At 32.1% G+C, this 12,194-nt stretch overlaps 1 protein-coding gene across 2 annotated transcripts in view; it reads left to right on the top strand.

The window, feature by feature from the left end:
* Window positions 1–12,194, top strand: part of LOC129806674 (monocarboxylate transporter 2) — a 224,835-nt gene that overhangs the window by 34,092 nt on the left and 178,549 nt on the right. The gene's annotated exons all lie outside the window — the stretch shown is intronic.

Raw genomic sequence — 12,194 nt, 5'->3', positions numbered from 1 at the left:
TATCAATTTTAATGAGTATCAAAATAAATGTTAGTCAGTAAAAATATCAATTATGTTGAGCAGAAACATCAACTTTGGCCAGTAGAATTATCAATTTTTCTAATTAGCAAAATCAATTCTTGTCAGTGAATAAATCAAGTTTGGTCAGTAGAAAACCAATTTTGGTCAGTAAAAAATTAATATTGGTCAGTATAAGTTTTTTTTTGAGTAGAAAAATCAATTTAGACAAGTGAGAAAGTCTATTTTGGTCGGTAAAAAATATTTATTTCGATCAGTAAAACAATCTAATTTTTGTTAGTGAAAATGTAAATTTTGTTAAGTAAGAAAATCAATTTTAGAAATAAAAAAAACAATTTTTCTCAGTAAAAATAAATTGGGAAACGAAAGTATAAATTTTGTCAATAAATAAGAAAAAGCAATTTTGGGAAGCAAAAAAATTAATTTCGCAGAAAAAGTATTTTGTAAAAATGTTCGTAAATGTTTGTGAATTCGTATGGAGGACTTACGAAATGCTCGTTAATTGTATAGCCCAAAAACAATTTCGTAAAAATTTGTACTTTTTCACAAACATTGTTCGTAACATGATCACTTGAGAAGCTTTTTTTGTACTTTTACAAACATTCGTTCGTAAACACACAAAAATGTTTGAAAAATTTTGTCATTTGTTCGTAAAATATTAGTTAGAAAAACAAAAATTTACGAACAAATGACAAAATTTTACGAACTTTTTGTGTGTTTACGAACATTTACGAACAAATGCTTGTAAAAGTACAAAAAATGCTCGGCGAGTGTTCATGTTACGAACAATGTTTGTGAAAAAAGTACAAATTTTTACGAACTTGTTTATGGGTGTGGGTTATATGATTCACGAGCATTTCTTAACTCCTCCATAGGAATTCACAAACATTTACGAATATTTTTACATTTTTTTTCTGCTTAGTAGAAAAACTAATAAAATAAAATTGCAATTTTAGTCAGTGAAAATCTATTTTGGTCAATAGAAATAACAATTTTGATAAGCATAGAAATGTATTTTGGTCAGTGAAAAAATCAATTTTAATTAAAAAAAAAATAAAACATTAGTATTAATCAGTAAAATGTCAGTTTTGATCAGTAGAGAAAAAAGCAGTTTTGGATAGAAAAGATCACTCGATCACTATAGAAATTGATTTAAAATGTTTAAAATCCACTTTTGATCGTAATGTACTCGTAAATAGGTTTTTGCGGTTTTTGGCTATTTTACAACATTTAGAGTAGTTAAAAAAAAAATCAAGTAAATTTTAGTAAAATAGAGATAATTTTTCCGTATAGAAGTAGATCTTGAAAAATTCGAAAATCTATTTTGAAGATCCAAAAAAGAGACTTTCTTACTTTTAGATAATTCCGCAAGGTGGCTGAGATACATCTTGTTCGAATTTCGAAGTGGTCAAGTGTCAAAATGTAACGGTCTTCACATTGTTATGGGGAAAAAACAGAACAACGACGTTTACTGTTCTTGTCCCATCACTCAATCACTCCATAATCACTGAGTAACTCTTTTGCCAGCTTTTTAGTGTTATATTTGATAAATTTTTCCCACTTTGTTCGAAAATTTTGTATGAAAATCGAAATTAAATTTGAATTGTTCGAACTTCAACGACTTTTTGTACAAATAGAGTTCCTTTTACCTTTTATCCAAGACACTATTGGAGAATCAAAATCTACTTGTGTTTTGGCGCAATGATGACTTTTTATTTTATTGATCTAAATTTGATTTCTTCTGCTTACTCTGTACACAATGTATTATATTTAAATTATCTGAATTTATTGATTTTACTTTAGATAGTGAAAATAAGTACAATATCTTCTTTTTAATCTGTTTAATAATATCGCGATCCAAGAAAAGTCCTCAGAACCAATTATAAAAACCAAACCCATAACAGTACAATAAATTTAGTTCGATATTTAAAGTATCGCGCTGATTATAAAGTCTAGAAATAGAAACTAATCGCACAAATAAAAAGCAAATCAATTTCTTCTAAAATGTTAAAATTGAATGAAAATGCGAGAAAATTGAGCCATTTGAGTCAACTCTGCGAGAAAATATTGCATTGCGGTTTGATCAAAAAATTTATATGCAAGATCATCTAGAGATATTAACATGCAGATCGAAAGATACATGATTCTATCGTTATGCATATCGCGTAATTGATTCGTGTTGATAACCTAGCATGAACTTCTGTGCAGATATAAATAAAATTAATTATTTCTTGCTAGTTATTTATTTTTCCATGGTGTAGGACAAACACCTTGAGAAAGAAGAAAGGAAGGAAAGGAAGACAGTGCTAGCAAATCACATGAACTAACTCTATAGCGTTACAGTGATAATCACTGATATCCCGAAGCAGGAATGAATAGCAAAACGGACATACGGCCAAGTTTCAATTAATGTATATAGTTAATGGTATAGGCATGATAATAAGGAATGTTGTTGTGAAATTATCATTTCCCAGCACAGTGGCAACTTCAGTATGATGTTACAAGATTATCATAAAAGCCACAGACGATTGTTCGCACGGGAAATGCGGAATTTGATGGAAAACTTTTCGTTTGGAAGGAAAATATTTTTCATGGTAACAGAAAAACAAGCAAAATAAATAATTTATAATTATTTTTGATGCTGAAGAGAATCAAATAAAATAAATAAATTCTACTATATATTTTCTGCTCTTTTGAAATGTATGGGAAATATTGAGTGTTGAGTTAATTTGCGAAATGAATTGAATCCTTGACAAAATCAAAATAGTGTACCAATAAATATTTATTATGTCCTGCGCAACATCAAAGAATGAGTCATAAAATAATGGGCAATAACGACTTTTATTATTTTTATCCTTGTTGACATTTCATATTGTCTGCACAAAGTCTATGTTAGACTTAATTCTCAAATACAATTTAATAAAATCTTTTGATGTGTTATCCTTCATCTTGGATAACAAAAAATCGCATCCTTTTGTGTCTGCTCCAGAGGAGAAAAAAAAAGAAAATATCTCAATAAATGTGGAAAAGTAAGTGAGAGCTTTTGACCCAATATTCTTTTTATTTAATATAAAAACCTTTGTACTGCACTTACACGCTGTTTTCTTCTTCTGCCTTTAGTGCATTAAAGTCTTTATAGATGCTTTTCCTTCAGAAGAATAATTTATAATGGTATACCCAAGAATACAGGAAAATACACAACTTCTGTGCTCTTTTTATAGCACAGAAAATTCCCTAGGATGTGACTCTCTATACGTTATTTTTCAATTGAGAGCAAGACATTGTTGTAAGCACAATTAAGCCTTTTCTTTCATACAGAAAATTTCTCATAACTTGTGCAAAGTTAGCAGTTGGAAATGGGCTTTTACTAGTTCAACAGCTTTTAAGTGCAAATTCTTCATTAATTGTTTCGACTGGCTTTTGAAGTTTTGCTAAACAATCCCACTTTACAGAAGTTTCAAAGACTTCTAAAATTTTATTGTCCTTGTGACACAATCTCGGCAGTCATTTATCATGACTGACGACAAAAGGATTATCTCATAATCCTAACAGAGAAGTAATTTTGACATATTTGACTAAGAAAGTTAATAATAGGGAGAAATGTTTGTAAAGGAAATCTTTTTATGTTATCATACACGGGTTTCATACTTCAGCCCCGTTTTCGATGGACTCTGAATTCTAATAAACAACCAGTTTTAGTAGTTTAACGTTCAATCCTAAATCAAAAACTTATTTAAACTCTTGTCGAAAGAGAAATTAGAGAAGGTAAGCCATATCATTGATCCTTAGTTCTGAACTTCAGGCCTCTGTTTTTTAATTCTAATTAAGGAATTTTGATCACCTAATGAATGAACGAATCGAAACCGCATTAACCCTTTAGGCAGCATTTCGTCGGTTGCCTCAGCAACTGTGCTAACTGCATTTGCTTTGTGTCAGCATTCGTTGTAAGCAACGCATCGCTGCGCTGTGTTTGCAATTAATGCAGACACAAAGTAGATGCAGTTAGCACAGTTGCTGAGGCAACCGACGATTTATAGGGGGAACTTTTGATTCGAAACTGCCCGTTCGAAATAAAAATATCTCACTGAACTTTCTTGCAGTGTTATTTTGCCTACTCTCAGGCGCACAACATATCTCACTGAGCTTTCTTTCAGTGACAATTGCCTACCTTCTGGCCCACAAAAATAACTCTTCGAAAGCTCAATCAGCTGTTTTTTGTTATTGATAAATATAAAGTGCTGTCCGTGCAGATTTTTCAAGAGTTTTCACACCTTTCACCAAGGATATCTTTAAAAATGCCTAGTGTTACAGTGAAATTGTTTAGTGAATTAATTTTCATTTTAATAGATTATGTCTCTATTTTTTAATGACAGTTCCACTATACACATGAGGAGAAGATCTGTTGAGTAAAATCTCCAAAAAACGCAATATTTCTATCAAAAGAACACAAGGAGCACTAAAGTAAGATGTAGGTTTTCATAGTGTAGCTATCATGAATTATATAAAGGAAAACTAAACATTAGCTATCGTAAAGCAACTCTATTAACAAAACCTAACATGTCATAAAACCCTGCCGTGAGACATTTTGATACAATATCTTTTTTTAATTTATTTTTCAACAACCATTTATATTTACTTGGTAACCCTTTGACCTTTATTAAATTATTGCCAATAAGACGTACCTCAAAGCAAGTTTGAAACGTTTCGGAATAAAATAGAAAGTCTGCTAACTTTCTATTTTAGTCGAGACACAAATGGGAGTATTATAACAGCTAACTGCGAGATTTTATTCAGACACAAACCTCAAGGGGAGATTTTCCAAGACTCGTCGGTGCATAGCACCAGTGGGGTGCATTTTTAAAATACCCTCGTTTAACCCTTTAACGACGAGACAGTTTTCGCGGACCGAAAATACAGCAATAAAAATGAAGCCAATGAACGAAACCAGTAAAAGATCTTATATCTGGCCTTCGAAAAGCCAACAGAGTCTGATTTGGTGTATTTTTTGTCTCTATAGACAAAAAAAACCTAAAAATTTAAGTATTTTTTCTGACAATACTAATGAATGAAAACTTTCAATCTAATGAAAAATATTATGTTTGAGTATTGTAGTTTCTTTTTTCCTAAACGGTTTTGCTTAAAAAAATTGGAAGTATAAAAAATATTTAAAATTATTTTTTATTATAAGAATTTAAAAAATCGTCATTTTTGAGCTTAAAAATTTACTATATTGCAAATAGGTGGAGACACCAAAAAAATATCCTAGATTCCTTCAACCTTCTGCTTTGCAATTACATACAAACATAAGGAAAAAGTCACTTTAGGTAGTCAGGAAAAATTATTTTCTTTATGGGACACCGGTGTTCCAATCGTCCTTAAAAGGTTAAAAGCAGGCTTTTAAGGACGGTTAGAACATCGGTGTTCCATAAAGTAAATAATTTTTCCTCACTTACCTAAAGTTATTTTTTTTTCTAAAATTTGTACATAATTGCAAAATTACATAAAGAAATCTGGATAATCTTTTGCAAGTCTCTAGCTACTTGCTGTGTAGTAAATATTTAAGCTCAAAAATGACGATTTTTTTTTTAATTCTCATATTGAAAATTAATTTTAATTATTTGTTATACTTCCAATTTTTTAAGCAAAATCATTTTGAGAATAAAAACTAGAAGTCATGTAATTATTTTTCATTAGAACGAAAATCTTCATTTACTGGTACCTATAGTCAGAAAATTGTATTAGATTTTCAGGCTATATTTTTGGCCCTACCGTTCATACAGGCAGAAAATACACTGAATCAGACTCTGTTAGACTTTCCAAGGTTAAATGTAAAACTTATCATTGATTATGTTTACCAGTTTCATTTTTATTTGTTGTTTTCGGTCCGTAAAAAAGTTTCTCTCCTTAAAAGGTCAACATTAAGAATTAATCACCTACGACTTATAAGAAAATTAAAATTTTTACAGACGTACCTAAAGGCTTGTATAATAATAATAATAATGCTGGCACAACATTCCATGGAGGATCTAGGCCTTCCCACAAGGGGATTTCTAGACACGCATTATTATTTTTTCTTGTACGGGATGAGGTTGTCAGTCCCATGCCCGTGAAATCAAGTGCAGTGAAACTCACTGGATGCAATCCGAACTTCTTTAACACCAGAAAAATTCCTGATGACCTATAGGGGATTCGAACCCAGGACACTTGAATACTAAGGCTAATCCCCTAGACATACTTACGACTAAAGTCCAGAGACGACTAAGCTCGTTCATTGCCAAGTCAGTTCCTGACACACTACAAATGAGACTTATTATTCACTGGTTATTGGTATCCACAAAACATAGATTTTGTGGGTTTTTATGCAGATACAGTAGAGTCTCGCTATAGTCCATATTTGGTTTCAAATTTGACACTTGGGTCGCACTATAGTCCATGTCATTTTTTTAAGAGTATCAACGATTTTTATTGAAATTGCTCGACGGCTTCCACTTTCTTTGCGATTGTGGTACTTGTCCTCGCTCTCTTCATTATGGATCACAATTATCACAACTATTTAATAAAGTTTGCCAAAAATATTAAAATAATTATGCATGTCGCATACTAAAAAACATAACCTAAATTAAAATCAGTGTTTTGAAATCAACGGTCGATAAATTGTGGACTATAGAGCGATGGCCTATAGCGCGACTCTACTGTATTCTTATTGCAATGTACATATACTCTGCTTAAAATGAAACTATTTGTAAATTTATGCCTCAGTCCACATCGAATAATTATTGTTAATTACATTTATTTGTGAGGTGGAAGCTCTCTCGCGACTTAAGCCGATTTCCGCGATTCTAGTGAATAATTCTTGTTTTTACACGTGAATTGTGAAGTAAATTTACAAGTAGTATCATTTACAAAGCAGTAGTAGTGCTTTTCAGCATAAGTATCTGCATAAAAGTTGACCAAAGTTATGTTTTGTGAGTACCAGTTAATGCTCAGCCTCGTTTGCAGTGTGTCAGGAACTGACTTGGCTATAAACTACACAGTAAAAAATAAGTACCACTATAATAGTAGGTAATTTTTGACATCTCTATTATAGTGGTAATTTTGGGAAAAGTGTATTTTTTAAAACGTGTAATCTTCAGCGTGTAATTTCTTTTTGCGTGTAATTTCCAGCATGTAATGTTTTTCGTGTGTAATTTGTAGAATGTAATTTCTAAATTTGTGTAAAAGGAACGTGTAAACTTAAAAAACATGTAATTTCTAGCGTGTAATTTTATTTATTCGCAATTTTTTCACATTTTTCCAAGTTTTTTTTGCATTGCCGCATCAAATTGCCTCGTTGATTTAAAAGAAGGGTGTGATTTTGGTGACAGATCTGTAAATTAGAAAAAAAAACAATCAGTTTTTCAATCAAACTTTCACTGGAACTTGGGAGGATCACTGAGCGATGGATTTAAGACTCTTTAAGAGCACAGGAGGCCCCACGGGGTAGAAACACTGAGGGAAATTGTCTGTTCCGGGAATAGAATGTGGAATTGTGACAAGTTGTAACATGTTCAATACCCGTTGAAATATATGCAGATTCTCACACTGTATTTCTTAAAGATTAGACTGAAGGACTGATGATCACTAGGGGTGGTTATTGTGGGGGCCACCACTGGCAGAAAACTGCCCTTTGGACCAGAAATCCGAGGCAAAATATGCACAAATAGAATGCAACTGAAAGTAACGCCACGTAAATTTCAACACTGTATTTTTTCCACAATCACTCACATAAAACTTTGAAAATTCACACTAGCAGGAGTACTCCACTTTTTTCTTGAGGGATTTGGTCTTTTTCGCAAAATTAGAGGCTATAAAACTCAAAAAACTAAAGAAAATACTCACCGAGGTGGATGCTTCCAGCAGCTGTCAAACAATGGCGATTTTACACGTTTTTGAGTACATGAACCAAATTTTACACGTTGTTGAATATTTACCACCTTTTAAGTGACACTGTTCCACTTGAATAGTGGTAAAAATTACATGTTTGAATTACACGCTGAAAATTTTTACACAAATTATTTTTTACACAAAGTTTACCATTTTAATAGTGGTAAAAATCAAAATTTACAATTTTTTTAGTGGTAATTTGGAAATTACACGTTATTTTTTTTTACACGATTTTTTACTGTGTAGTTTAGTCGTCTCTGGACTTTAGTCGTAAGTGTGTCTCAGTGACTGACACTTCATAAAAAGGTAAAATATCATTGAAAAATTTCTAATGTTTGAAGCCAGAATATGCGCGAACTTCAAAGTCTTCCCCTAAGTGTTTTAGGGTTTTATTTAGAATTGAAATTAATTTGTTTATTTAACATAAATTTTATCTTTTTGACGCTTTGTCTATCTCATATTTAAAGGTGTAACTATGATTATTTTAATTACAATTTTTTTTGTTAAATGTACACATTTTCAAATATTGTAGAATCCAAAGTAAAATTTAGAGGCGCATTTAAAGTTTTAAAATCAATAAATTTTATCATGCAATTTGCTCAATTTATTCATGCGATTTTGTATTCCACCTTTAATTAAAGAATACCAAATCAAAAATAAATATATCATTTTAAACCATACAAAATTAATTAAATTAATTGTTTCACCAGAATATGCGATTGCACATGCCTAATCTAATTTCCCATGAATGACTAATGATATAATGAATTCTATTCTGAAATATTCAATGGAAGAGAGTATCAATTCCAATTATACCGAGGAGAATCATCATCCTATGACAAGAGAGAATAAGTGAAAGTGCAAACTATTCTATTTTGTAAACAAAGTGAATAGAATATAATTTAATCAATGAAATTGACACAAAAAGCAATTTCGCGTACAAGAAATTGACTAATGGTGGAGCCATGACTCTTCTCTTCAGCCTCAGGATTAATTTGTCAAAACAGACGATTAACTTAATTACTATTATTGAATGATTCCGACAGAACCTAATGCTTTGGCTGAATGTAGATTGTCACGGAAATTTACACATTTTCATGTCATCGCCAAATCAAATTCATTGAATTGTGTGAGGGTGCTTCTTAAGAAATGCTAATGAGCTTTCATATTTTCGATTTAGCTTTCCCTGGTGCTTTTTCGTTTTTTTTCTTCTTCTTCTCATCTATTGAATGTTATTATTCGGCAGAATAGAAGTCAATCACAGCCCCGAGAAGTGTCATCAGAAAGAATTGATAGGGTGGGTTTGCAATAGAAATCCAAAAGTCGATACAATAACACGGAATATCTCAAATCGGGAAAAAAATCTGCCGACAGACCAGAGAGAAATCAATTTAGATCAAATCGAACTAGAAATAAATTATTCAGATACAAAATATATTACTGATTTTATGCTTTCAGAGAATTCTAACATAACTTCATCATGTTTCACTTGACAGAATTTGTGAAGGAAAGCAAGAAGAAAGTGATTGTGGTGAAATATGAGGCACAGGCTATAACTTTAGGTGTTAGAACTGTTTTTTTTTGTATATTCCAAGGTGTACTTAAAGTTGGCCGTATCAATATTTGATTTTAGGCCACGCCCTTCAAATGTTAAGACCAAATGAAGTTTGATTTTTCTGCGTTTTTAATTCACTTCAGTAGGGGAGACTGGGGAAAAATTAGTCACGGGTAGAATTAGATAGAGTGGGGTGTTATAGAGTTTCTTAGAAAGAATATTAAGCGAACTTCTATATATTCAGAGTATAGTAAAGAGAGTTAATCCCGATGCTTTTCATAGAGTGCGATTTTAACGCTTGTTTTTGGACTGATTAAATATTATTTCCCCATTACAAATCAATAGAATTACACTTTGTTTCATTTAATATAATATTAATAACGATAATATTAATATATGCGCAAGAACCTTATTGTGATGCTTTTTTCTAACTCCGTTGAATTCGATCAAACTCGGATGCTCATTTTAAGGAAAAGTTTGGTATCGTAAAGTTCACAACGTAAGAAAAACCTTGCGGCAAATCTCAGTTACGTGATCCGACCAAGTAAGTGTATCATTAAAGATGACACCTGGATTTTTCACCTTGAAGGACAGTGGTATTTTCTTCATCCGAAAGGAAAAGTGAAAAGAAGACGAGGTTTCTTCCTCTAGAGTGCACCAGTAGTGCCTACGATTTTCTGGCATTCAGGACCAGACTATTGTTGTTGGCCCAGTGTGAGATCCTCTCCAAATCATCATTCACAGCATCGAACGTGTGATATGAATTTAACGGATCTCCAGAGCAATAAATCTGAAGATCGTCTGCATACAAATGGGACCCACAATATCTGAGAACCTACGGAAGATCATTTATGAAAAGAGAGAAAAGGATATGTCCCAAAATGATGACCTAGGGGACTCCGTAAGTAAGGTCAAGGACAGACGAGATTGATTGACTACAACTCACAACCTGAGATCGAAATGCAAGATAGGATTGTATAAGACGGATGGATACCAGAGAGAAACCGAAGAATCCCTGAATTTTGTTGCAGATCAGAGAGTGTGAAATGCTGTCTAAAGCCTTAGAGAAGTCCTCAAAATAGTGGTGTTCGGTAAACTTGCAAAATATCAGTTTGGTCACATTCTGCCTCAGGTTTCTCTAATTATAAGATGAAGCATGGTATTTTTGAAATAGGTTATCTTAAAAATAGGTTTTTTCTCCTATTTTTAAATGTCACTGATCCAAGAAATGAACTGAAACTGGAATAAAGTCTAGCTTCATTTAAAAATAGGAGAGAGAAGCCCTATTTAAAAAGTACCCCACTCCCCCTACAAATATATTATACAGGGGACGTGCCTTGATATCGCTCCTTGAAAATTACAAGAGGTTAACTCACTTTTTTGTGATTTTGAGATTTTAATCTACTTCTAGAGAAAATTTAATAAATGGATGATTGAGTCACTAAATTTCGTTAGTAGAAATATTTTTCAAACTTCACTCTTTTTAGATTGTTTGTCAAATTTGTTTGAAGTATAGGAAAATTTGTGCATCAATTAGAATAATAACCCGGCTAACACAAGGTAAGCTGTTTCTAGCGCAATGCTATAATTAATGGCATTGTCCATACTCTTAAGAAAGAGCTTTGTTCAAGTGCATAAAAAAGTCCTTAAAAAGTACTTATTAAGTCCTTACTTAAGGCATTTTTCGGGCGAAAGTAGTGACATCTGGTAACAAGAAGTGGAAACTGGGATAGATAATGTGATGGACACATGTTAACCATTGGACAGAAGGAGATGGAGTAATATGACATATTATAAAAACATAACCACAAAATGTGATTAAATATGTAAAGTGCATTCACAAAGTTTCCATTCATTTAGTGATAAATCTATAAAAAGTGATGATCAGTGAAATCAACGAAGACTAATATAACATTCATATCTACATTTTGATTTGGTAAGTAATCCGGGAATGTTTTTGCCCACAATTATCTCAAAATCTGATAAATCTTTCCTCCAATGTCCTCACCTTGCGATATTGAAGCATAAATTTCCAACAACTATTCCCATACTTTGTTAAATCTTTTGTTTAGCGCGTGATCCGGGAGTGTAAGTTACGCACGAGATTCCCCCGAATTTTGATGAATCCTCTCTATAGTCCCACCAGCGTATAGTCGGGAAGTGCATACTTTCCCTTGAATCCCATAAACTTATATTTCAGCATTTTACAGCATTTTTTTATTATAATTTTTTAATCGATCGCCCTATCGATTTTGTGTTCTAGATGCATCTGAAGTACTGAATCTGAGGGATTTGTGGACAACAACAGTTCCGTCCGGCAACAGCTCCAGCTTGCGAAAAAAGTTCGTGCTCAAACAACTCAACGGAGCTGGTAACAATATATCCATCTAAAAAAATTAGTCCAAAGTGTTATTTTCTATTTGGTTTCGAGAAATAAAAATGATGAGGACCTAAAAATGTGTTTTACGAGCATTAGGGTAATTAATTAAAAAGTTCTTAATCAAAAGTCCTTAATAAGGTACTTAGTGAAAATACTTTTCCTAGTCTTAAAACAAACTACTTAATAAAGGGCTTTTACAAAGGACTTAATTAAGTACTTAGAGCAAAGGCTGAGTCATGCCATATTAGTTTTGCTATTCGCCACAAAGCGCTGACGTTTGTGTCATATTCATGTGTTTTTTAAGTAGTTGAATGTTCT

Source organism: Phlebotomus papatasi, chromosome 3, assembly GCF_024763615.1.
Source record: "Phlebotomus papatasi isolate M1 chromosome 3, Ppap_2.1, whole genome shotgun sequence".
Taxonomy (NCBI): domain Eukaryota; kingdom Metazoa; phylum Arthropoda; class Insecta; order Diptera; family Psychodidae; genus Phlebotomus; species Phlebotomus papatasi.
The sequence above is the reverse complement of the archived record's forward strand: the minus strand, read 5'-3'. Positions and strand labels throughout refer to the sequence as shown.